The sequence below is a fragment of the Bubalus kerabau genome, chromosome 21 (assembly GCF_029407905.1).
Source record: "Bubalus kerabau isolate K-KA32 ecotype Philippines breed swamp buffalo chromosome 21, PCC_UOA_SB_1v2, whole genome shotgun sequence".
NCBI lineage: Eukaryota > Metazoa > Chordata > Mammalia > Artiodactyla > Bovidae > Bubalus > Bubalus kerabau.
Window position 1 is genome coordinate 56,353,258 of NC_073644.1, and position 25,648 is coordinate 56,378,905.

General features: G+C 39.0%; 1 long non-coding RNA gene across 5 annotated transcripts in view; it reads right to left on the reverse strand.

The window, feature by feature from the left end:
* Positions 1-9,334: 9,334 nt before the first annotated feature.
* The window catches only part of LOC129635788 (uncharacterized), a 240,093-nt gene continuing 223,779 nt past the window's right edge, over positions 9,335-25,648 (reverse strand). For 2 of the 5 annotated variants that reach the window (XR_008706458.1, XR_008706457.1), the window contains exons 6-7: positions 17,707-17,815; positions 9,335-9,379 (exon numbers count right to left, since the gene is read on the reverse strand). This is a non-coding gene — a long non-coding RNA (uncharacterized LOC129635788). Of the gene's footprint in view, positions 9,380-17,590; positions 17,816-25,648 lie in introns of those variants that run through there. The other 3 variants (XR_008706462.1, XR_008706455.1, XR_008706459.1) reach the window with 3 other exon arrangements.

Here is a 25,648-nt window from a genome sequence, read left to right on the forward strand (position 1 = left end):
TTTCCAAAAAACTGTCCGTTGCTAGAATTTACCTTCATTACACTAAGAGGGTAAAATTTCAACCAAAATATTTTTTATATCTTTCAGTTAGTAAGTACCTAGGTATTTCAATTAGTAATAAGATCCTTACTACCTACCAGACCTTATGCTAGGTGCTGGGATAAAGGAACAGATTACATGTAGTCCTTCCCTGAATATTCTTTGGAAGGACTGAGGCTGAAGCTCCAATACTTTGGCCACCTGATGTGAAGAGCTGACTTATTGGAAAAGACCCTAAAGCCAGGAAAGATTGAGGGCAGGAGGAGAAGGGGACAACAGAGGATGAGATGGCTGGATGGCATCACCGACTCAATGGACATGAGTTTGAGCAAGCTCCGGGAGACAGTGAAGGACAGAGGAGCCTGGCGTGCTGCAGTCCATGGGTTTGCAAAGAATCGGGCGGGACTAAGGGACTGAACAACAACCTGTAGTCCCTGCCTGAAGTTAACATTGGAAATGGTTCTTAAAAGTACTTAAAATTTCTTAAAAGGGCCACCTTTTTGAGGGGAATTTTAATTCAGAGGTTTTAACTGTAAAAAAAAATATCATGCAGGACCTTCCCTGCTGTTCCAGTGATTAAGAATCTGCCTGTCAATACAGGAGGCGCAGGTTCGATCCCTGATCCAGGAAGATCCCACATGCTGAAGGGTAACTAAGCCCGTGTGCTGCAACTATTGAGCCATAGAGTCTGTGCTCTGCAACAAGTGAAGTCACCGCAATGAGAAGCTCACACACTGCGAAGAGAAAGTCCGTGCACAGCTACAAGGACCCAGCGCAGCCAGGAAATAAAAGCATGATAATAATAATAAAAACCATACATACAGAAGACTTTATAAAAGGTATTGCTTTGGACTGAATGTTTATGCCCCCACAAAACTCATGTGTTGAAACGCTAACCCCTAATGTGATAGCGTTAGGGGTGGAGCTGTTTAGGGGTAAAGAGGGTTGGATGAGATCACGAGGGTGTAGCCCCCAGGAGGGATTAGTGGTATTGTAAGAAGAGACCAGAGGGCTGCTCTCCCTCCCTCCACGACCTAAGGGTACAGCAAGAAGCAGTCTGCAGACTAAGAAGAGAATCCTCAGGAGGAGGTCAAACTTCTGGCACCCTGACTGTGGTCTTTCCAGCCTTCAGAACTATGAGAAATAAATGTATGTTGTTGAAGCCTCCTGGTCTATGGTATTTTGCTACAGCAACGCAAGCTGACTAAGATATAGAGGAAAACATTCTACAAACTTTTAGAAGAGATTAAAAGAGCAAATTCTCACTTAACCACCATGTCACCATATGCAAGATAAGAAATTTAATATTGCCAGTAATTTAAAAGCTCTTATTCTACCTTCCTTAAACTAACTTCTCTGTCTCTGTGCCAGAAATAACTGACCTCCTGACTTGCATATTAATTATCAGGTTCTGCTGATACTTTTCTCACTTAGGTTTCCTAAACAATATACTTTCTACTGTTACAAATCTTTGACTATATCAACAGTACCCATACTGTATACTAGATAATTTTCCTCTTATACTCATTATTACTTCTGCAAAATCTATGATGATGCCCATAGCTAATTTCTTTCTCATCAGTTCAGTTCAGTTCACTTCAGTCACTCAGTCGTGTCCGACTTTTTGCAACCCCAACTCCCGGAGTTCACTCAGACTCACGTCCATTGAGTCAGTGATGCCATCCAGCCATCTCATCCTCTGTCGTCCCCTTCTCCTCCTGCCCCCAATCCCTCCCAGCATCAGAGTCTTTTCCAATGAGTCAACTCTTCCCATGAGGTGGCCAACGTACTGGAGTTTCAGCTTTAGCATCATTCCTTCCAAAGAAATCCCAGGGCTGATCTCCTTTAGAATGGACTGGTTGGATCTCCTTGCAGTCCAAGGGACTCTCAAGAGTCTTTTCCAACAGTACAGTTCAAAAGCATCAATTCTTCGGCACTCAGCTTTCTTCACAGTCCAACTCTCATATCCATACATGACCACTGGAAAAACCATAGCCTTGACTAGACAGACCTTTGTTGGCAAAATAATGTGTCTGCTTTGATACATAATATTTTGTTCTCAAATATTTCACCATGTACGTACCGAGTCTACTGTTAGTGGACATGCAAATTATTTCCTCTATTTTGGTTAATAAAAATGGCTATGAAGTTTTCTGGGTTTGTCTGCTTTGTTCATATTCAAGATGTCTACAAGGAATACACCTGAGGCTGGAATACCTGTGTTGCTGCCCATGTACCTGTTCAACATTATCAGATAATACCAGACTGCCATAGTTCTTGGACTTAGACTCCTGGTAGCAAACACAGATGTCACTACCACTCCATGTCCTAGCCAACACCTGACAAATTGATGCTGGAATTTTAAATTTACCAACTTAGGGGTGTATGTCTATTTCCCTAATTACTAATGAAACTGAGCACTGTTTCTTAAGTTATTGACCATTTGGATTTACTCTTTTGTGAAGTACCTATCTCAGTCTTCTGTCCTTTGTTCCGTTGGTTTGTTTTTTTTTTTTTTTTTTTTTTTTGCCATTTCCTATTAAAATACTGGAGTTCCTTACATACTCTAGATATTTGCGTTCCTCAGTTATATGCCTTCATGCAGTCTGTGCTTTTATTCCCCGTTTGGGTTGCTGTTTCCCCTCTATAATGCCTTTAAATAAATAGAAGTTCTGGGGGGATGGAAGGGAGGCTCAAGAGGGAGGGGACATTTGTAGACATATATCTGATGCATGTTGTACAGCAGAAACTAACACAACATTGTAAGACAACTATACTCCAATTAAAAAAAATTTTTTTAAGACATTTTGATTTTAATGTAATCTAACTTAGTAATACTTTTCTTTATAGTTAGTGGGCATCATGCCTTAAAGTCTGTCACTGTTTCCATTGTTTTCCCATCTATGTCCCATGAAGTGATGGGACCAGATGATAAGATCTGAGTTTTCTGAAAGTTGAGCTTTAAGCCAACTTTTTCACTATCCTCTTTCACTTTCATCAAGAGGCTCTTTATTTCTTTCCCTTCTGCCATATGGATGATGTCATCTGCATACCTGAGATAATTGATATTTCTCCCAGAAATCTTGATTCCAGCTTGTGTTTCATCCAGCCCAGCCCAGCATCTATACTTATATGCAGATATACTCTGCATAATAAGTTAAATAAGCAGGGTGATAATGTACAGCCTTGACATACTCCTTCTCCTATTTGGAACCGGTCTGTTGTTCCATGTCCAGTTCTAACTGTTGCTTCCTGACCTGCATACAGATTTCTCAAGAGGCAAGTCAGGTGGTCTGGTATGCCCATCTCTTTCAGAATTTTCCACAGTTTATTGTGATCCACACAGTCCTAGGCTTTGGCATAGTCAATAAAGCAGAAATAGATGTTTTTCTAGAACTCTCCTGCTTTTTTGCTGATCCAGCGGATGTTGGCGATTTGACCTCTAGTTCCTCTCCCTTTTCTAAAACCAGCTTGAACATCTGGAAGGTCACAGTTCACATATTGCTGAAGCCTGGCTTGGAGAATTTTGAGCATTACTTTACTAGCGTGTGAGATGAGTGCAATTGTGCAGTAGTTTGAGCATTCTTTGGCATTGCCTTTCTTTGGGATTGAAATGAAATCTGACCTTTTCCAGTCCTGTGGCCACTGCTGAGTTTTCCAAATTTGCTGACATATTGAGCGCAGCACTTTCACAGCATCGTCTTTTAGAATTTGAAATAGCTCAACTGGAATTCCATCACCTCCACCAGCTTTGTTCATAGTGATGTTTCCTAAGCTCCACTTGACTTCACATTCAAGGATGTCTGGCTCTAGGTCAGTGATCACACAAACATGGTTATCTGGGTTGTGAAGATCTTTTTTTGTACAGTTCTGTGTATTCTTGCCACCTCTTCTTAATATCTTCTGCTTCTGTCAGGTCCATATCATTTCTGTCCTTTATTGAGCCCATCTTTCATGAAATGTTCCCTTGGTATCTCTAATTTTCTTGAAGAGATCTCTAGTCTTTCCCATTCTATTATTTTCCTCTATTTCTTTGCATTGATCACTGAGGAAGGCTTTCTTATCTCTCCTTGCTGTTCTTTGGAACTCTGCATTCAAATGGGTATATCTTTCCTTTTTCTCCTTTGCCTTTTGCTTCTCTTCTTTTCTCAACTATTTGTAAGGCCTCCTCAGACAACCATTCTGCCTTTTGCATTTCTTTCTCTTGGGGACGGTCTTGATCACTGCCTTCTGCAGCCATGAAATTAAAAGATGCTTGCTCCTTGGAAGAAAAGCTATGATCAACCTAGACAGCATATTAAAAAGCAGAGACATTAATTTCTAAACAAAGTTTCATCTAGTCAAAGCTATGCTTTTTCCAGTAGTCATGTATGGATGTGAGAGTTGGACTATAAAGAAAGCTGAGCACTGAAGAATTGATGCTTTTGAACTGTGGTGTTGGAGAAGACTCTTGAGAGTCCCTTGGACTGCAAAGAGATTCAACCAGTCCATCCTAAAGCAGATCAGTCCTGAATATTCATTGGAAGGACTGATGCTGAAGCCGAAACTCCAATACTTTGGCCATCTGATACGAAGAGCTGACTCACTGGAAAAGACCCTGATGCTGGGAAAGGTTGAAGGCAGGAGGAGAAGGGGATGACAGAGGATGAGATGGTTGGATGGCATCACCAACTCAATGGACATGAGTTTGAGTAAACTCCGGGAGTTGGTGATGGACAGGGAAGCCTGGCATTCTGCCGTCCATGGGGTCGCAGAGAGTCAGACACGACTGAGTGACTGAACTTAACTGACAGATCGTGACTTAAAGAAAAACTTTGTCTTGCAATCATGAAAATATTACTGAATACTAACTTCTTAAAATATTATAGATTTGAATTTTACATTTAGGTCTCTAATTCACTTGGAATTGACATTATTATGTTCTGTACAGGAAATGTTTATATAGATCTCTTTTCTATACTCTTTACTTTTTCCTGAAATCTCCCACCTTTTGTTTTTTTTTAATGTATTTTAATATATTTATTAATAAATTTATTTTTTTAACTTTACAATATTGTATTGGTTTTGCCATATATCAACATGAATCCACCACAGGTATACACGTGTTCCCCATCCTGAACCCTCCTCCCTCCTCCCTGCCTGAACCATCCCTCTGGGTCCTTTAGGGTTTCTTTTAGTAGAGTCTGATGGTGAAAATTTACTTTCCATACCTTTCGTTGACCAGTTTTTTTACTGTACTATCATACGTAAAGTTTTTTGTTGTTTTTTTTTTTTTTGGTCAGACAATTTTAGATGGATGGTTACTTTTTCTTAGCATGTCATTTAACTGTCTTTTGCCTTCTCTTATTGCTAAGAAAAAGTTGGATGTATTTCTAACTCTTTCTTGGGTGAAGTAATCAGTCTTTCCTCAATGCTTACCTTTAAAATTATCTCCTTGTATTGAATGTTTTGTCTAAACAGCATATTTTTATTTATCTGTTTTGAATTTGGGGGCTTCCTGAGATTTGAGGGTGGTGTCTTTCATCATTCTTGAAAATTTTTCTGCCATTATGTTTTCAAACACTGCTTCAGCCCATTCTCTTTTTATTCCCTCTGAAACTTCTTTCAGACACACTGCAGACATTCATGTACACTCTAGCCTTCATGTCTCTCAACTTCTTTTTCATATTTCCCATTCCTTGATCTCTCTTTGCTAAATTATCCATGATTTTTTAGTTTACAATTACTTTATAGTTTACATTTTTTGTTTAAGTTCTATTATAATGGTCCCTTTTTCCATTGGATTTTTACTTTTAACATTACTGTTTTATTTCTAGCAGTTCTACTTGACTCATTACCAAATCTGATGATTTTTTATTGTTTCATGTTCCATGCATATACATTTAAGCTTGTCCTTTATTTCTTTAAACATAGCGAGTATTTTATGTTCTGTATCTGAAAATTACATATTCTCTAGCTTTGGGGGCTTTTGCTGATAGTTCTTACTCTTGGTACTTTGTTTCTTTCTGTACTTAGTTTTAATTGCAAATAACATTTGAGATTTAAGATGAAAACGAGTGCCTTTAAGATCTACATTTACCTCTGCTAAGTACTTCTGGAAATTATCAGTCAGCAATCATTTTAATTTAAATTTAGATCTCAAAGGTAACAATAATTTAGGCTACAAAGCTGCATGAGGTCAAGCTAGTAATTCCAAATGTTTACTAATGTTATTTCTGCCTTCATCTCAACCCCATATTTTAGATCACTAATTTCTCTCACAATCCCACTGGGAGTGGCAGAGATAATTTCTGGATCACTCTTTAGGGTGCTAGCTTTAGGAAGTAAGGATTTCATATCAGATTCTCTACCTTAGGCAGACCCTAGATTTTGCCTTTCCCCACCTCGCCTCCAAACTCTGGGAGACTTCTAAAATACAACTCAAGTTCACAGGCCCAGCAAATGCCTTCAAGTGAAAGTCAGTTTCACTGTTTTCTTCTTCAGGTCTACTATGCCTTTGATTAGCTTTTTTAACCTGAGAAGTCCTTGTTTTTCTGAAATGCATCCGTTTATTTAATATTCATCCAGAATTCTTTCTGAGATGGATGTCTACCCAGGTACCAAATCTATAGTACTATTGAAAATAAATATCCTCAGTAAATTTCTAATCATTTTAAAGTCTGTATTATACCATTCTATATTTTAATTTGGATTATTTTATCATACTCAGACAAGTGGAAAATTTAACAGAGTTTGACAAGCAAAAGGAAAATTTTTTTTCTGAAGTATTCAATAGACTTTCTATATCTAAATAACCCATTATTCTCAGTGAAATTTGATTTTCAACTTTCTAAGTTTCTATCACTTACTCTTTTGGGGTATTTTCTCAATATACATTTTATAAATTACTTGAAATATCTTTTTTCAGAATTGAACCAGTTAACTAGACCAAATCTTTTGAGACTATACTCATTTTCCTGTTAATGATTTCCTGTTGTGAATATTCATGACCTGATCTCATTTTTAAGGGTATAAAATTTCCAGACATCTATTTTTATGTCTTTCACGATCTTTCTTCTAAAGTGTCCTAAAATCCATTTGAAATAGACATGTCCTTAAAATATTCTTAATTTCTTCATCCATTGATCCATGATTGATTGATTCACTCCTTCATTAATTTCTTCACTCAAGTACTGCTGGGTGGGAAATTTAAAAGCACAAGCCTATGTTTGTGGAACTACTAAACTATGTGAGACAGGTATTCTATGGCTATTAAGATTGATTCAGCTGTGATCAGTTAATATTTCATCAAAAAAGACAGAAAATTGACATTTGGAAAACACTCCTTTTACATCTACAACTATATCCAATGCGAATAATAGCTTTACTAGGGACCAGCAACTGAAGATGTGGGTTAATGTAACTTGGTCCACGGGAATCCTCAAAGATGGTAAAGAATCTGCCTGCAATGCAGGAGATATGGGTTCAGTCCCTGGTTGGGAAGATGCCCTAGAGAAGGGGATGGCAACCCACTCCAGTATCCTTGCCTAGAGAATTCCAAGGACAGAGGAGCCTGGTGGGCTACAGTCCATTGGGTCGCAGAGTCACACACGACTGAGCGAGTAACACTTTCACTTTCTTTGAAGAAGGCAATGGCACCCCACTCCAGTACTCTTGCCTGGAAAAATCCCATGAGCAGAAGAGCATGGTAGGCTGCAGTCCATGGGGTTGCTAAGAGTCAGACACGAATGAGCGACTTCACTTTCACTTTTTCTCTTTCATGCATTGGAGAAGGAAATGGCAACCCACTCCAGTGTTCTTGCCTGGAGAATCCCAGGGGCAGGAGAGCCTGGTGGACTGATGTCTATGGGGTCACACAGAGTCAGACACGACTGAAGTGACTTAGCAGCAGTAGCAGTAAAACAAGGTTCCACTCAGAATAAAACTAAATAGCAGCAGAAGTGGTTTACAAATGCAAGCTTTTGTAATACCCCTTCCATGCCATCCTTGATGAAAATTCCAAAATCCTTGACTGAAAAAGGCAAGCCCTTCAGGTTATTCTGCTCTATATTCAAGCACCAGAAACAACATACCTACCTACAACATACCTACAGATGCATGTCCCTTCTATACACCAATCAATGATTATCTATTCCTCAGGCATTCAGGACTATTCTATATATGCCTGAAAAGATCCAAGCTTTGAAGAGGCAGAATATTTAACCTCTACAGACCCTTGCAAACCCATCAATTCCAGGTACGCATGCCCTCTTATTGTCAACCAGGCAGGAAGAACATAGAAAAGCTAGACACTTACATACCTGAAACCAAATTCTTTTTTTTTATTATTTTTTATTTTTTTTTACTTTACAATATTGTATTGGTTTTGCCATACATCAACATGCGTCTGCCACTGGTGTACACATGTTCCCCATCCTGAACCCCCCTCCCACCTCCCTCCCCATACCATCCCTCTGGGTCATCCCAGTGCACCATCCCCAAGCTTCCTGTATACTGCATCGAACCTGGACTGGCACCAAATTCTGATATCTTCCAGTTAATTTTCTTTTGCTATTTTCCAACCTAATGCTATAACAACAGAACGAAATGGGGACAAAAGAGGCTTCTCTGCCCTTTGGATTCCTATAGGTAAACATAAGCAGCAGTTGGTGTGCATGGCTATTCCTGTCTAAAGTGGTCTGTTAGTTTATAACTGCTTCATCTTGAAGGGCCAGCTTGCTTACCCTTCTTAAGGTAATAGCATTTAAAGAATGGATTTACATTGCAATCTGAATTTAGGTTTAGAGGTCATGCAACTGAGAATCACTAGCTTTGTCAGACCGAACAAAGTGAGCATCCCAGGGTTCGACTGGACGGGTGTGAGTAGATCTCTTAGACTTGGCTCATTGTTGGCACAGCAGGTCCGAAGCATATTTGTCATTCCTATGAAGCTGACACCCAGAAAACCAGCCTAATTAAGTACTTTATTTCTGCTTCCAAAATCAACATGGTTGAATAGATCTAGCGTTTACCGGAAAAATATCTATTTTCTTTAGTTTCCCCCCCCCATCCCCCCCGATAATGAGAGATTAAATTCTTCCATCAAAGACTGAACTAGTCCCAAATCTTTTGCAGATTTGCAGTGTTCTGCACTCGTGTTTCTTACACAGGGTTCTTCAGTATAAGACCAAAGATCAACTTCCTAACTGCAAAGCAGGAGATTAAAAAATGCTGATGTCTCCCAAGCATAAAAGAATGCCAGACAAGTGTCAGAACATTAATTTGATTAATCAGTTGCTTTTATTTTATCACTTACATTAATTAGCCATGTGTTGTTAGTTATTTTCTCCTCTGAATAAACCTAAAAAAAAAAAAATATGGTCAGATTTTTAGTACTTATATCCCAATGTTTAGGAGTGCAAAGGAAATTTTCTAAATATCTTTATCATAAATACTCTGTTTCTCTGATCAAAGATCTACTTAGATCTTTTTTCCTTTTGCCATTCTTATCAACATTAGAATCACACAATTAAAATATTCTGAATATAAGACATTAATCCTCCTGGAACAGAGATACATGAAGACTGGATTTATCTTGATAAACCAGTGCACCTACTGGCTCTTTAAGCTGGTCACTGCAACCACCCCACTCCAGTACTCTTGCCTGGAAAATCCCATGGGCGGAGGAGCCCGGTAGGCTGCAGTCTATGGGGTCGCTAAGAGTCAGACACGCCTGAATGACTTCCCTTTCACTTTTCACTTTCATGCATTGGAGAAGGAAATGGCAACCCACTCCAGTGTTCTTGCCTGGAGAATCCCAGGGATGGTGGAGCCTGGTGGGCTGCCGTCTCTGGGGTCGCACAGAGTCGGACACGACTGAAGCAACTTAGTAGCAGCAGCAGCAACCATATCCATCTTTCCCAGTTTTTAATATTCTCATAAAGGTGTGTAGTGAGTGGAAACTGCATGGGAACCTCCCTCTGAAACTACACTTGCAAAATGTCAGGAAATCTTATAGTTTTGTATGATTATACAAATTAAAATGCATTTTTCCTTACCCTCATTTCTTTTTGTATCTCATTATATAATACTCCTAATATAAAATATCCAACATTCTTATATGGACTTTTAAACCTCACTTAAACTTTTTACTCTTTGTATAAAGTAGGTGTGTCTATTTCTTAGGGTTACTATTTAAAAGCGTCATAAACCGGGTGACTTAAAATAGCAAATATTTATTGCCTCATTGTTCTTGAGTATGGATGTCCAAAATTAAGGTATTGGAAGGGTTAGTTCATTCTAGAGACTCCGAAGAGAAAATTATTGGCCAATATTCCCAATGACCATGAATGCAAAAATTCTTAATACATTATTGACTGAAGGATTTCAGTCAATAATGTACTGACTAAAGCTGGCCAGTGATTTGTTGCATAAGTGAATACTGAAATATCAATAATGTTCAGTAACAAAAGATATATTAATATGCCTTTCATCAATAATTTGTTAATAAATACAGGCATACTAAATTAAATTCCATAATCAAGTGGAATTTATCCCTGAGATGCAAGGATGGTTCAACATTCACAAATTAATCAAGTGATACATCACATCAAAAGAATGAAGAATAAAAATCAAATGATCATCTCAACAGATACATAAGAAACATGTAACAAATATCAATATTTTTTCATGATAAAAACTCTCAACAAATTAATTATAGAAGGAATTTATATTAAAATAGCAAAGGTCATATGTGAAAAGCCCATGGTTAACATTCTCAATGATGAAAAACTTAAAGATTTCTAAGATCTGGAACAAGGGAAGGATGTCCACTCACATTACTCATGTTCAACATAGGACTAGAAACTCTACCCAGAGAAATTAGGCAAGAAAAATAAATGAAAGATATCCAAATTGGAAAGAAAGACATAATATCACCTCTGTTTGCAGATGACATGATCTGTTTAGATACATATTTCTTCAATGTAAAAAATCCTAAACTGTATATCTAACAAGGGGTTAATATCTAAACTATATAAGTAACTCACATAACCCAACAGAATAAAATACCAATGATCCATTTAAAAAATAAGCAAAGGCAGGAGGAGGGTTCAGGATGGGGAACACATGTATATCTATGGCGGATTCATTTTGATATATGGCAAAACCAATATAATATTGTAAAGTTAAAAAAATTTTTAAAAAAAGAAAAAAAATAAGCAAAGGAATAGACATTTAAAAAAAAACAAATGGCTAAAAAGTATATAAAAATGTGTTCAACATCACTAATTATCACAGAAATGCAAATCAAAGCTATAATGACATATCACTTCACATCTGTCAGGATGGTATTATAAAAAAAGATATTAAGTGTCAGCAAGATTGTCGAGAAAATGAAACCTTCATACACTGCTAAGGGAAATGTAACTTAAAGCAGCCACTACAGAAAATAGTACAGAGGTCCCTGGAAAAGTTGAAAATAGAACTATCAAATGATCCAGCATTTCTACTTCTGGATATGTATTCAAAGGAAATAAAATCATGATCTGGAAGAGATATCTGCATTCCTGTGTTCACTACAGCATTATTCACAACAGCCAAGACCTAAATGGATTAGCAGATAAAGAAAATGCAGTCTACACATATAAGTGAGTATTATTCAGTCTGAAAAACAGAAGGAAATCCTGCTATTTGCAATAACGTAGATAAACCCGGAAGACATTGAAAGGTTGTTGTTGAATCACGCGAATACACCGGGATTCTTGGCCCCCGGAGGAGAAGAATTCAATCTGGGGCCAGAGACGAGGCTTGATCACTCAGAGCTTTTGTGTAATAAAGTTTTATTAAAGTATAAAGGAGATAGAGAAAGCTTCTGACATAGGCATCAGAAGGGGACAGAAAGAGTACCCCCTTGCTAGTCTTCAGCTGGATGTTATATAGTCACTAGCAGTCTGTTAATGAAAGAAAGGAATGTCTTATAATTCAGAATAGCACCAGGCCCCTCGCCCATAAGATGCATTTTGGGATAATCTTGGCACCAAATGGTTTATCTTGGGCCATAAAATAATTAACTTGAATCTTAAAGAAGGGCAGACCACCATACAAATAGTTTCATTTACATAGATTAGGGGAACAATATCTGAGTATAACATACTGGTTTGTCAAGTAGGTTTTGGGCCAAGAGGCAGAACCGACTTGGAGACAGAGTTTGGGGTAAAGGCGTAGTACATTAGCATAGCTTAAGACAAACATTTCCATAAGAAAAAGGCATTGGTTATCTCTAGGCTCAAGAATAGCTAACTTCAGGCGAAACCAGGTGTCATTATGGCAACACAGTATTTTAAGAGAAACCTCTCTTTAAATTTGTATAGAGAAGGAAAAAAATATTGCTAGTTTGTTTCCTCCTGCCGCTTAAGAGAGATAAAAATGTCTGACACTTGGGGGCTATTTCTTCCATTTGGAGACCCCTGGCCTTCCTGCCTGTTACCCTCTCAACATTTTGCTAAGTCAAATAAGCTAGACAAAGAAGAGCAAATAGTACATAATGTCACATATATTAATATGAAGAATCCAAAATCCTTAAAATCATAGGAAGAAAAACAATGACAAATCTAGACAGTGTATTAAGAAGCAGACACATTACTTTACCACAAAGGTCCATATAGTTAGAACTATGGTTATTTCAGTAGTCAGAGCTAGACAGTAAGAAAGGATGAGTGCCAAAGAACAAATGCCTTTGAACTGTGGTGTTGGAGAAGACCCTTCAGAGTCCCTTGGACTGCAAGAAGATCCAACCAGTCCATCCTAAAGGAGGTCAGTTCTGGGTGTTCATTGGAAGGACTCATGTTGAAGCTGAAACTCCAATACTTCAGCCACCCGATGCAAAGAACTGACTCATTGGAAAAGACCCTGATGCTGGGAAAGATGGAAGGCAGAAGGGGATGACAGAGAATGGCATCACTGACTCAGTGGACACGAGTCTGAACAAACTCTGAGAAATGGTGAAGGACAGCGAGGCCTGGCATGTTGCAGTCCATGGGGTCACAAAGAGTTGGACACAACTGAGAGTCAGACAACAACAAAATCACAGGAACTGCAAATAGAATAGTAGTTGCCTAGAGTTGAGGGAAAGAGAAAATGGCATTAATCAAAGGGTATAAAATTTCAGTTATATAAGATGAATATGTCTTAGAGATCAACTGTAGAGTGCCTACAGTTAACAGTACTGTACTATATGCTTAATAATTTTCTCTATTGAAAGTCTGCCCTTGACACAAGGTTTTAAAAGAGAAAAAACTGCTAAAAGAATAGATTATGTTGTGTTTTTATAATAATAATAATAAGAATAATAGTACTAGAAGAAAGAGGAAATGTTGGAGATGAAGGATATGTTTATGACTTAGGTGGTGGTTAATGGTTTCAAGGTATATATTTATCTCTAAACTCATGAAGTCTGTGTACATTAAACATGTACAGCTTTTTGCATATCTATTACATCTCAATAAAGTAGTTGAAACAATGAAGTTAAAATTCAGAAGAATGCAACTTAAAACAGTTGTAGGAAAGTGTACTCTTGTCATTTTTGTAATTATAAGAGTCTTACAAGCAATGAACAAAAAGACCAGCCTAATCCTGTATGACCTTATCTTAGTTTGACCACATCTGCAAAGACACTGTTGCCAAACAGGGTCACATGCTGAGGGTTTGGGTGCACATCAGTTTGGATGGGAACACTATTCAACACACTTCACTTGAGAAAATCAATCTTACTTTCAAAAAGGAGGAAATACAGAAGTCAAGAAGACTTCCAGCTAGTGAGAGGAGGGTCCAGGGATAAACACAGACCCATGGCCATGGGCCAGCAGGCTTTCTGATTAGAGCACATGCTCAGATGTTGCCGTACTCTGAGGAACTTCCAGAGCTTACCTTTGGCTCTATTTTCAAACACACGTACACCCAAAACACTCTCCTCCAATTATTTCAGCCCTTTATTCCATCCTCAGTTTTAAACCTTTTTGCTTTTGTTTCAAGAGTTTCTGATTCCATACCTCTCTCACCCAATCTCCCAAAATGATGGCAGAGAAAACCACTTTATAGCTCTCCACTATAACTTGTGATAAAACCTAGAGGAACTTCAGGGCAAATGGGGGTGCTTGCCATTTTATGATATTGATTTTGATATTCGTATGTGTGTATATTTGTTTGCTTTTCTCTTTCGGCACTCATTAAACTTATTTTATTCTTCTAATAGATTCTGGCAGCAAAAACTTCAAGGCTCATGCCAGCAAAAATATGGCCAAGTTTAAGATTGAAGATGCATCAGGCTATATTTTAACATGCCTCTGAGTTGCCCAACACAGTTCCCAGAAGCATAAAGCATTCTTCATGAGGAGAAGCAAGTTATTTTACTATACATTTGGTGCAACTAGCCATCGCCAATGATTTTTTCAACACAAACTGAATCAGGAAGCGATTTTATTTTAGTTTTCTGTTGTTTTCCACTTAAAGTAAGTTTTTTTTTTTCCCTTATCTATGGTCCCTGTGCTCATCTGTGGATACATCATAACCCTGAAACTTACATCCACAAAAGATGTCCTACAACAACCCACTCACAGAGACATGAGCAACAAGCCACTGTAGGCACTTCCCTATGGCAGTTATTTTACAAAGCACTTCTTTACAAGGGTGGATCAGAGAAACCAACTCTCCCCATAGCTATTACATGACTCATAATTTAGAAGGCTGTTTTTTAAAAAACTATTAATAAGGTTTAAAATAGGCCAAAAGGGACTTTCCTGGAGGTCCAGAGGTTAAGACCCCGCACTAAGAGTGCAGGGGAACAGGTTCAGTCCCTTTTTGGAGAGCTAAGATCCCCCATTCCACATGGCATGGCCAAAAAATGATAAAATAGGAAAATAGATGCTTTTTAAACAACTGGTATTGATTTTGCTTTCTATGTCTCATTTCTAGTCTATCCAGTTTCTCTTCTCCCAGCATTTAAACAACACCAGCACTTACATTTATGTATTTTTATACACAAGTTGCTAATCAAGTAGTATAAGAAGCTATTTTTTTCCTGAAGCATGAAATTGATATATAAACACCAATCTGTGACCTGTAACATCCAATTTTAAATCTCTTCTCCAGAAATAAGGTCTAAACAGGTACATTATTTCAACTCAAGACCAAATTGCATGCATTCAAAAAACATTAAATGGGGAAAGTAAATTTGGGAAGATTTATTCATCCTTCATAGTAAGAGAAAATAATAGCTTAAATGCAATTTTTGAAAAATCTCTATTTCTAAAGTTGGAATTTTAGGCTTTTATAAAATAATTTCTTACATGAGAGGAAATAAAAATGACATCAAAGAATAGGAATTAATGGGCATACGTTCTGAAATTATTAATAAAATACTTTATATGTCAACTCAGATCATCTTGCTTGGGGTCTAAATCAACACAGGGCTCAAATCAACTGAATATAGAGTCTATACAAATATATGCAGGGCCAACTTACAGTTAAATCATGAATCTTTGTTCTACTGCCCTTTAGACCTCTTGCAAGTACCAAGTATCCTCACACTGCCCCTCCTTACTTTCATTTGTCCAAGATGCTAAGCAGATGAGGTGTGAGCATATTTTTTTTTATCATTACTTTTTTTTTTTTTTTGCCACACCATGTGGCATGTGGGATCTTAGTTCCCTGACTGGGGATCGAACCTGCTACCCCAGCAGTGTAAGGGGTAAGTCTTAACCACTGGATCACCAGAGAAGTCCAAGCACATTTTTTTCCCCATACCACCAAAAGAAGTTTACCAGCCCATCTCCTTGGATGCCTGTTTGCTTCAAAGAAATTGACAACGTGATTTTTAATACAAGGTTTTAGATTAAAAGTTATTTAACATCTTTTTCATATAATACATAATTACTTCTAGAGGCAAAGGAGCTACCTCTTTAGAAGGTGCAGGAAGGGAGCCATGAACACTTGGTGCAGGTATTTTATATCTGTATGTGCTTGGTAAGGTCAAAGGCAAACAATTCTCCCATTCTCAAAAATATATTCCTTCTTATATCTGTGACAGAAACGGGGGTAGATTTTATTTTCTTGGGCTCCAAAATCACTGCAGATGGTGATTGTATCCACAAAATTAAAAGACACTTGCTCCTTGGAAGAAAAGCTATGACAAACCTAGACAGTGTATTAAAAAAAAAAATAGAGACATCACTTTGCTGACAAAGGTCTGTCTAGTCAAAGCCATGGTTTTTCCAGTAGCCATGTATGGATGTGAGAGTTGGACCATAAAGAAGCTGAAATGAAGTGATGGTCACTCAGTTGTGTCCCACTCTGTGCAACCCTATGGACTGTATAGCCCCCACGAGGCTCTTCTGTCCTGGAATCCTCCAGGCAAGAATACTGGAATGGGTTGCTATTTCGTTCTCCAGGGCACCTTCTCATCTTGACCCAGGGATCAAATCTGGGTCTCCTGCACTTTAGGCAGATTTTTTTTTTACTGTCTGAGTCACCAGGGAAGCTCCAAAGAAGAATGAGCACCGAAGAATTGATGCTTTTGAATTCTGGTGCTGGAGTAGGCTCTTGAGAGTGCCCTTGACAGCAAGGAGATTAAACCAGTCAATCCTAAAGGAAATCAACCCTGAAAATTCACTAGAAAGTCTGATGCTAAAGCTGAAGCTCCAACATTTTGGCCATCTGATGTGAAGAGCATTGGAAAAGACCCTGATGCTGGGGAAGACTGAGGACAGGTGGAGAAGGGGGTGACAGAGGAAGATGGTTGGATGGCATCACTGACTCAGTGGACATGAGTCTGAGCAAAGGCCAGGAGATAGTGAAGGACAGGGAAGCCTGGCATGCTGCAGTCCATGGGGGTCACAAAGCATCAGAAATGACTTAGCGACTGAACAACAACAGTATCTGTGACTAAAAGCCTGGATCCCATCCACTCACCCTCCCTACCACCTTCAGGGACTATACACAAGCAGGGATCCTGCCCAAGAACTGAAACAAGCTCTCTTAAGAGTAATTTATCACTAGGTATAGGAATTGATCTTTATATAGTATTGGGTCAGGACTTATTGGGTCAGGACTGGGCAATTTTTTTTAAATGCCAGAAATTCATTATACAATGTATAAAGTAGGAGGGAAGAACTGCAAAAGGAAAGAACCCATATTGGCTTGAAACACTCTCTCCATTATGATATTCATGGGCTGACATGGGGATTAACCTACCTAATAGGAGCAAAATGTACTCAACCCAGAAGTATTCCATAAGACAATACCAATTTAAAAATATATATTAACATTACTTCTGAGTAATTGAAATCATAAAGAAGTGTATCAACGCATTCCATAAAAGAGAATTCAACAGTGACCAAACTATGTCTGCCTTGTATTATTCTGTAGGAGTTTAAAAACCAAAGCAGGCCCAAGACCCCATTTCTTCAGCAGTTGCTCTGTCCAAAGTAATCACACTTTCTACTGCTGAATAACTCAGACTTGGAAAAATATACTGGAACTAATAAGGTAGATCCCAACTATTAGTATTAGGTTTTATTGGCAAAAGCAGAGCAGAGAACTTACTACAATTTAAACACATAAGAGTTCAGTTTTCCATCAAATAAAATGTACCAGAGTCAGGGTGCCAGAGCTGATAGAGTGGCCTTACAGTACCTGGTATTTCCAACCTTTCTGTCTTACTATTCTCAATGCTGGCTTTCTTCCTGAAACTCCCGTGCTGGTCCAAGATGACTGCTGAAGCTCTGGCCATCCCAACTGAGCCCTAGGCAAGAAGCAGCAGGAGGGAAGAAAGGTGAAAACCAGATGCTTCTTGTCTGAGTAAGTCATCTTTCAAAATGTGTCCCCCAGGTCCCATCCGAGCACTGCAACATGCCTCTCCTTGGCCACCCTGTACACAAGAGGGGGAGGAAATACAAACTTGCAGCAGGACATATTATCACATCAAATAAATGAAGGGCTGTGTCCCTGAAGAAGAAGAAAGGATACTCGTTATTTAAAAATCAGTCATCTCAGGCACAGCGAGAAGAGGACAGGTTTTCCCCAGGTTTGGCAGAAGATGGCCCCATGGATGTGAGGAAGGCGATACCCCTGCACAGGGAGCACAGAGGCAGGTTTGGAAGAGCAGATGGACGCAAGGGATGTCCAGGGAAGGGTGTGACCTCTTGGCTTCTTTTCCCTTGGACTGAAAGAAAAGCCACACATGGCTTCCGGCTCTAGGTATTTTCCTTACACTATAATCATAATTCGCTTTCATTACTTGCACCCTTCATGAAGATTGGACACATTAAAAAAATGCAGTTTGCGCAGTGATATGTAAAGAAGGAGGAAAAATCCATAGCCATTCCTGGCTGGAGACTGTGTGAGAGGCACCGGTGCTGCTACAGAAATTCTGTGTCCATCCTCCCCTGGAGATGATGCCTGTGCGGTGGACACAATTTTAATTCAAAGCAGTGGGTTTTCCGGCAGCTGCAAAGATGACCAGTGGTGATCTGAGCAGGAGATGGGAGTCCCTGGGCAGGGAGTGTGGAGGCTGGGGAGCCAGCAAAGAGCTCGTTATGGTGAACCACAGTGGAGAAATAAGAGAGGAGGGGCTCCTAAAACAGGCTCCCCACCTCCCTCCACAGCCTCTCTCCCCACAAGATGCTAAGTTTGATGACTTTGACATGAGCAAGAAAAGCTAACTCTTGACATCTAACCTCCATTTGTCACACTGGAATTTTTTCAGTTTTCTGCCATTTTATCTTCATTATAATAAGCAATACAGGAAAATGGTTTAAAACCATTTGAACAGCGGAGAATATGTCAATTGAGAATCAATGCATCTCCACACCTAGCAATTCTCAGGGCCACCCACAGGGATGAACACTGTTTATACTTTTTTTATATATGCTTTCAGAATTTGCCTGCATATATGAAAATATTTTCACAAAAAGAATATAAAGAGAAACAACTCTATGTGTAGTTTTTACTCACAAAGTGCCCCACTGGGCATTATTCACTCCTGTATCTCGGAATTTCTTTTGTAACATTCTCCAAGATCTTTCTATATAGACAGATATAAATTTACCTTGACCATTTTAAACTCTGTAGTATTTGGTATGTTCTTGTTTAGTCGCTAAATTGGGTCTGACTCTTTGCGCCACCATGGACTGTAGCCCGCCAGGTTCCTCTGTCTATGGGATTACCCAGGCAAGAATAGTGGAGTGGGTTGTCATTTCCTTCTCCAGGGCATCTTCCTTACCTGGAAATCAAACCTGCGTCTCCGGCACTGGCAGGTGGAATCTTTACCGCTGAGCCTCCAGGGCAGCAGTATTTGGTACATGCGTAGTTTATTCAAGAAGTGCTCTATTGAGCGTATTTAGGTTGTTCTTGGTCTATTTTTTTCCCATTACATCAGTGCTGTAATAATTACCCTTGGATTTGTGCAGTATGTATAAATGGTAAATTCCCAGCAATGAAAATCGAGGGCCAAAAGATGTATGCATATTTTAAAATTAAATTTAAAAGATATTACTGAAAGTTTCTCCAAAGAGATTAGACCAATTTCCACTACCTACAGGAGTGCATAAATGTGTCTGATACTCCCACAGGAGGTCATAAATAACGGTTAGAATTTTCGCCAATATGCTAGGTGCCAAATAATATCTTGTTATGACTTGCAGTTTTTTTTAATTGTATCTTGGAGAAAGTCCATTTCTTCATCAGCTGCCTGTTTAAATTTACTACAATAAGGACTGAAGTACCCCTTCCTTACTTGATATACAAAGGCCTAGAGAAGGGGAGAGGGGTTCAGTTTGCAGGGTACATGGGGTGGTGATTAGGCAGCCATCTCTTTCCTCACTTAAGCAGAACAGGACTGAAGACCCTCTGGTAATTTGACTGTTTGTGTTGGAGCCAGAGGAATGATGCGATCTTTCTGCCATCTGCTGGGTGTTTGCTGGACCACAGCCTGTAGCCTCCGCAAGAAATGCAGACAACCCTGGCTGGCCCTTCACTTCTATAGGCTGCTCCCAGTAACTGAGCAAGTCAAGCTCATCCCAATGGACATAATAGTAAGAAATAAGGTGGTAGTAACCAAAAATGACTGAAAAATTATCAGTTGAACTGAAATATTGCTAAGATATACCTGGTGGTGAAGGAATTAAAAAAAAATAAGTTTGGACACATATTTTATTTCTTTTAATGAAAACTTTTCTCATTTGAGACTCTTCCAACTTTTTGCCGAAGCATGAAAGCATTTGCATACGTAGGTATAAACATGTGAAACTCTGGATATGTGTATCTGTGTGTGTGTGTGTGTTGCTACGCATCTATCAGTGCCGCCTTAAATGAACAAATCATAACTTTATTCAGTGTAACCCAGTTTTCTGGTTCTTTGGAAAACCGCCTTGACCATCTTGTGCAGTTCTGTTTTCTCACTCTAAACTGCATCAGTGGTCTTCCTGGTGGTGGTGGTTTGGCCACTCAGTCGTGTCTGACTCTTGGCGACCCCATGGACTGTAGCCTGCCAGGCTTCTCTGTCCACAGGATTTCCTAGGCAAGAATACTGAAGTGGGTTGGCATTTCCTAGCAACATCTAATTGCTACCTAAGTCAAGCTTCAATCTGAAATCAAAAACTCAAAGTCCCTTTGAAAAAGCATGGTTGGCAGTCAGACAGCGCACACTGTTAAAATACCGAAAATGTTTCATTCTAGCTGGAAAACATCTGCTGTATAAATTTCTGTCTCTCTCACCTATCCCACCCATATCAACTCTTCTATAATTCACAGAAAAGCAGAATCCAGTTTAAAAAACAAAAAAGCGGGGGTGGGGAGCAAATGCCTAGCGTAAATGTGTGTGTGCTGAGTCGCTCAGTCGTGTCCGACCCTTTGTGACCCCACGGACTGTAGCCCGCCAGGCTCCTCTGTCCATGGGATTCTCCAGGCAAGAATACTGGAGTGGGTTGCCATACCCCCCTCAGCCTAGGTACAAGGCCCTATAAAACCACTGTCAGTATCCATTTGGACTAATTACATCATCATGTATTTAAATATCACCCCTCATTGAAGGATAATACACAGCAGCTTCTAGATTATTAGAGAAAAACATTTGAATAAACAGAGATCACTTTATGCTCCAGCTTAACTTCCCAAAACCAAAGGTTACTTTCAAGTTTGGAGTTTTTTCAAAATTTCACATTTAAACATCTATCTATAATTAAATAATTTGTTAGTTTTTATAAAGCGCTATCATTCTGAAGGTAGAATAAACTGAATACATCTTTAGCAAGTTTTGGGTGTTCATTAAAGACTGATAGCATTGTTCATTCACACAGGGTAAATGCGCTCTTAGGTTTCCATGGCAACCTGATCACATCAGCAGGAAAAAAAAAAAAAGAAAGAAAGAAATAGGAATGCTGTTCTGTATCAATTCTATTTAGCTTATCATTTCCGTTATTCCCAACCTAGATGTCCACCTTTGGGGATTCACATATTCTGGTAAATTCCCAGGCTAGTGTTGATAAGAGAATGAAAGACAACGTAATACTGGGTTGAGTTCTAAGAAAAATCCGTCTTGCATTAATTATCTTGGGAGGGACACCATTTTTCTCTCCTAGCACAGCTTTTGTTCTACACCCCTGAGAAAAATCATGAACTCTGCCAGTTACCTTGCATTAGCTTTACTGGTACGCCTAAAACACTCATGGATGTGAGAGTTGGACTGTGAAGAAAGCTGAGCGCCGAAGAAGTGATGCTTTTGAACTGTGGTGTTGGAGAAGACTCTTGGGAGTCCCTTGGACTGCAAGGAGATCCAACCAGTCCATTCTAAAGGAGATCAGCCCTGGGTGTTCTTTGGAAGGACTGATGCTAAAGCGGAAACTCCAGTGCTTTGGCTACCTCATGCAAAGAGTTGACTCATTGGAAAAGACTCTGATGCTGGGAGGGATTGGGGGCAGGAGGAGAAGGGGACGACAGAGGATGAGATGGCTGGATGGCATCACCAACTCGATGGACGTGAGTCTGAGTGAACTCCGGGAGTTGGTGATGGACAGGGAGGCCTGGCATGCTGCGATTCATGGGGTCGCAAAGAGTCGGACATGACTGAGTGACTGAACGGAACTGAAAACACTCAAGCATCGATGGCACAAATATCCCCGTGCTTCAAATGAGTAGACAAAAAGAGACCCTCCCTGTGATGAGCTTGTCATCCAATGTTTGGTTCCCAAATTCAAGACCTATTTGATTCATTTGATCAAAGTCATTTGGGGCCCATGTTTAAACAGAGCCCCAGACCCCACTCTAAAATAAACAAATGGGAATATCTAAGAGTAGATGTATGAAATCTGAATTTTTAAGAAATATTCTAGTTGATGTCTATGTATAACTAGTTTGGAAAATTAATGACCTATTAATAAATCAGTTACAAAACTGGCTTGATGGCTTTTAATGAACTGGTTGACTGAACTGATGACTGTTAAAATTCAAATAAAAAGGGAAAAACTAATGTTGACAGGAAGATCTAGTACCTGACCATCACAATGCCTTCCTGTTAGAGTGTAACATACTGATATTTTCCACTCTATTCTATTTCATACTTTTATAAATATGTAATTCACAAGCTACTTAATTAATTTCATTCCTATTTAAAGAGACCCTGACACATATTCTGGGAGACAATGACCTAAGGAAGTTTTTCAACATACAAGGCCTGACATAGTCTACCTGAAAGATTCTGCACAGCAGGATTTGGGTGATGCCCTGGTAGTGTATGTATTTAAGTCTCTTAGGTGAGTCTGGTATGCCTGAAAGACACACCCCAAGTCAGGCTCTGATCAGACCACAGAAGGCACTTTACTATAGAAATATCAGTTAATACTGAGAAATCAAAACAAAATGAAATGGTTCCATGATCAAGTAAAGATGTCCCATTCATAGGGACCAGATCTCATAAGTCCACAGAGTCAGGAAGTGTGTTTACTGCAAAACTTCGAGATGGACACTGACCACTCTATCTTTTTGAACATCTCACTTTTATACTTCCAATATTCAGTCTTCAAACTGGATATGATATAATCAATTAGGTAAAATTATAAGCAAGTTATCTTGATTGGAGCTTAGTGAGAAAGTGAAAATGTTAGCTACTCAGTGGTGTTCACTCCCTGCTACCCCATGAACTGTAGCCTACCAGGCTCCTCTGTCCATGGAATTCTCCAGGCAAGAAAACTGGAGTGGGTAGCCATTCCCTTCTACAGGGGATCTTCCTGACCCAGGGAATGAACCAGGGCCTCCTGCATTGCAGGCAGATTCTTTACCATTTAAACCACTAGGGAAGCCTAATTGGAGCTTAGGGTTGTCCCAAATGCTAAACTCAATCATCAGTACATAATCTCTTTAATTACTTCCATGGATAATTAATCACATCCATTCATGACAGCAGGGACTATGTCTCTTTAATCTATCACTTAGTTCTCAGTGCTTAGAACTGTGCTTGCCATACATTGGATATCAATAAATATCTGAATAAAATGTACCACCCTTAGGAACATTCAAATAAACCATAAGTAGCACTAATTATAATCATCATACTGTATGTCACATCCTTAATATCTAATTTATTAAAGACTTTATCTAGTTAAAAGTCTTGATTATTGGGCCAGGAGTCTTTGATTATTTTGTTCTACTTAGAATATTTTTTAGCTCAGAAATGAAAAGTGTTTTTATCCCATTCTGCCAAGGTTTTTCTTGAAAAAGGAAAATGCTGTCCCAATTTCTGGCTTTCTCTCATTCTATGATTACAAATTAAGAGGAAAAATTAATGTTGCAATGATATCAAACTATGTGGAATATATCAAAGTATGTGGAATAATTATAAAATATACATACTTCCATGTTCAATTATTCTCACATTTAATGTAGAAGGCTACCTATTTTAAGCAGAATTATTTCTAACGAATATGTAATAGGGATGGCCTCCAATTTACCACTCCAGCATTTACCACCACAATGAATAATTCCCCTCCTGTGTTCATTCATATGATCATTGAAGGGGTGAGCTTCTTTTACTTGTAAAGAACTTGCCTTTGAGGAACCGAAAACTCTGTGAAGATGTAAATAATGCTAATTTCTAGCATTGAGGAGAAAACAGGTTTCATTAACACCATTTTTACCAAAAGAAAAATCAAAAGTTTGAGGCTACATGAGGAAATATGGAAAGGGAGGTTCCAATATTTCAAACAAATAGCCCAATTTCACCTTGGCTGCTCAGGTAATTGAAAGAAAATGAGTCCCAACCCTAAACCATCTGGCTGGTTCCACAGACTAAATTCCCATGGTAACTGCTAGACCACTCCTGAATCATTTCCTCCTCTAGGATGGTAGAACACTCTCCACCCAAACCACTCACTCAGCAGATACCACCTTCTATTGCCAGCTGCATTCTATGTAGAGATATCTTCTACTTCTTTGTAAATAAGAATAAAGGGAGAAATGTGAAGGCAATTGATGGTTTTCAAATTGCTAGTATGTTGCAGGCACTTTTAATATGTGGAAAATGGATTTCCTGAGGGTTATCTTATCTTAGAAAGTTAAAGACAGTAACACCCTGCTCAGAGATTTCCAGGCAGGAACTCAGCTTTCTCCCTGTAGAAAGATGAAGACTGTGTTACTCTGCGTTCATTCCAAGTACTTAGAAACTGCAGTTTTTGTTAATATGCTCACAAAAGAAAAAGCACAAATGGCAAACACAATTTTTCCCTTTATGTTCATGGACATACTAACAGCTAGCCTTGATTAGAACAATGCCTACCTACAGAAACTTCTCAAAGTACTTCACATGACTGTTTTATTTAAACCCCACTACAACCATGTAAGTAGGCACTGTTTTTGTTTTCACTTTACAATTGAGAAAAACGGGATTCATCAAGGTTAGATAACTTTTCTGAGGTTTGCTGGCTGGCAAGTGGTGGAAATCAAGATAGATGGGAGAAACATCAACAACCTCAGATATGCGGACGAAATCACTCTAATGCAGAAAGGGAAGAGGAATTAAAAAGCCTCTTGATGACAGTGAAGGAGGAGAGTGAGACAGCTGGCTTAAAGCTAAATACTAAAAAAAACTAAGATTATGGCATTCAACCCCATTACTTCATGGAAAATAGAAAAGGGAAAGGTGGAAGTAGTGACAGATTTCTTCTTCTTGGGCTCCAAAATCACTGCGGATGGTGACTGCAGTTATGAGATCAGAAGACAATTGCTTCTTGGCAGGAAAGATATAACAAAGCTAGACAGTATGTTGAAAAGCAGAGACATTACTCTGCCGACAAATGTCCATATAGTCAAGGCTATGGTCTTTCTTCCCAGTGGTCACATAAGGCTGTGAGAGTTGAACCGCAAATAAGGCAGAACACCAAAGAACTGATGCCTTCAAACTGTGATGCTGAAGAAGACTTCTGAAAGTTTCTTGGACAGCGAAGAGATCAAACCAGTCAATCTTAAGGGAAATCAACCATGAATACTCATTGGAAGGACTGATGCTGAAGCTGAAGCTGCAGTATTTTGGTCATCTGATATGAACAGCCAACTCATTAGAAAAGTCCCTGATGCTGGGGAAAACTGC